We start from the raw sequence: 2,278 nt of genomic DNA, 5'->3' as shown, positions 1-2,278 counted from the left end.
CACACAGGGCAGGGAAGGCAGCAAGGCTTTGGATGCCACTGTGTAGAGCAGCCCTCCCGTCTCCAGCCTTGAAAAGACAGCATGGGGTGGCAGGTTTCTGCACTGCTGACTGCACCTACAATTCCAAAGAGCAGTATCACTTCAGTGTCAGACCATTGGACATTGCCATGGAGCAATGTCTTGGCTAGACTGAAATGAGGGTCCCCCTGGGACCCAGCACCATGAGTATCACCCCCTTAATGGAGCAAGCTTGGATCCCCACCTCACCCCTCTGCCTAAGGGCAGGTGGGACAACAGGAGCTTCAGCCTTGACACCCTGCAAGGAGAGGTTAGAAAGCAGGTTAATCCCCTCTCTGCAAGCCCTTCCCACACATCCCCCCATCACCTACCCGCAGAGATGACCACTTGCAAGCGCCCGCCTTAGAGGGTTATTGCAAACTATCCCAATCCTTCTGGAAGGAGGCTGGACTTTGAAAAGCCTTCTTCATCTCAGAGTAGAGTGGCCCTGATGCTCCCATTGGAAAATGGCTTTCCACCCTGCCTTTCCCAAGCATTAAAGGCAGCTTTAATGGTTCCTAAACCATCATCCTTCTGCATCTTTCTGCAGCAGAATGACTTGCCCCCCTCCCCCCCCAGCACCTGGTAGAGAGGATGTGGGATGTAGTACATGATGCCTTACAGGAACCAAACGTGTTTCAATTAGATCTGATCACCAGGCGAGTTTTTGGTGCCATTCTGCACAAGGGGATGCCATTCAGCCAAACTGGATATGCTCACAGGCTGGGTCCAGGGTTGCAAATTCCTGGGGGAAGAATTGATACTTAAGAGGAGAAAGGAGTAGGGATTGATGCTCAGGCAGATGTGGCTGCCCGTGCGATGACCAGCAGTGCTTTCTCTGCAGCAGTGCTTCCTGGGATCTTGCAAAACATAATCCTGCAATATCCCGCCTAGCTCAGTGCAGAACCCTGCTCCCAGCCGCTATTACATTGAACCAGCCTAATTTCACCTCTATCTCCTTCCCTCAGAGGGATCATTTCTAGGGAGCCATCACAACTGCCCTCAGTACCCGATGAAGCAAAAAACCTGCCAGGTGACCCCATGACCTGATGCTAATCAGAAACACTGATGTGCCTGCAACCGCAAAGCCACAAACGAGCAGCCCACAATGAGATAGATAATCTCACCTCACCTTGCAAGAGCCATGAGCTTTGTCATCTCCCAGCCATAAGTTTTGTTTCAATCCTTAAAATAAACCATCAGGATTAAACTGAAAAGTCCTGACAAGGATCCGTTGAGTGAGGGACTTGGTATTCGAATGGATCATTGGGGGAAACAGTTTCCCTGGAAAGGGTGTTTTGGTAAGACGGGCACGCCACGTGAAAGCACGCTGTTCTTGGCAAAATACGGAAACTACGCTTGAAGAAAAGGTTAACCCTACCGGAACGGGTCATCTTTCTTCTGAAGTCCTTCTTAAGACAGAAACTACTACATCATCAGGTAGGTTTCTTGTTGAAGCAGGTCTGCGACAGATCCAAGCTTTCTTTCACTTCACTTGGCAAGGAAATTCCCAGCTTGTCTTACAACACGGGGCAGAACCAGACTGTAAAACAGCAGCTTTCCCACAAAATGGAAATTCTCAATTTTGGCCAGAGCAGACCAACCCCTTCCTGAGAACCCTGCAATGCAACAGACAGAGAGAGGCAGAAACGGGTGCTCTTCTGGCCTGATTTTTCACATGAGAAACTGAGTTAAAGCAGGAAAATGCTTTCAAGAAAGCCATGTCCAACATTATACCTAGGTCCAAACAGGTATTTAAGGGTGTGCCACCTTAGCAGCCTCAAATTCATTAAAAGACAGTGGTTTTTGGTGTCTCCAGTGCCAGCTTTTAAAGGGCTTTCAAGGAGCGGGAGTGCGGCGGTCAAAGACGGACTTGGGCACTTTTGAGATCCAGCTTGGTGTCTAGAGGTTTTGAAGGTCTCCATTGTTGCCAGATCAGATGACCTCAGGACTCTTGGTCCCACACCCAGGGATCTCAAAACCAGACCTATTGTCCTTAAAACACTCAGAGCGCCAGAAGCTTCCGTGATGTGCCTATGCGGTCAAAGGAAGACCACGAGCACCTCTAATCACGATGAGCTTGAGATGTGCTTGCCAAACTCCTACCCTTAGCCAATTCAGACTCCTTCTTCGTGATTTTAAACATTTCCCACCCACCCAACACCCCCCCCACACAAAAAAAAAAAAAAAAAAAAAAAAAAAAAAAAAAAAAAACAAATCT

The 2,278-nt window shown here is 48.8% G+C and overlaps 1 protein-coding gene across 3 annotated transcripts in view; it reads right to left on the bottom strand.

Annotated features, from left to right (window-relative positions):
* Nucleotides 1–2,278, bottom strand: part of LOC104134646 (keratin, type II cytoskeletal cochleal) — a 70,241-nt gene that overhangs the window by 25,838 nt on the left and 42,125 nt on the right. The window lies entirely within an intron of this gene.

This window comes from Egretta garzetta, unplaced genomic scaffold, assembly GCF_000687185.1.
Source record: "Egretta garzetta isolate BGI_Z169 unplaced genomic scaffold, ASM68718v1 scaffold581, whole genome shotgun sequence".
NCBI classification, from domain to species: domain Eukaryota; kingdom Metazoa; phylum Chordata; class Aves; order Pelecaniformes; family Ardeidae; genus Egretta; species Egretta garzetta.
The sequence above is the reverse complement of the archived record's forward strand: the minus strand, read 5'-3'. Positions and strand labels throughout refer to the sequence as shown.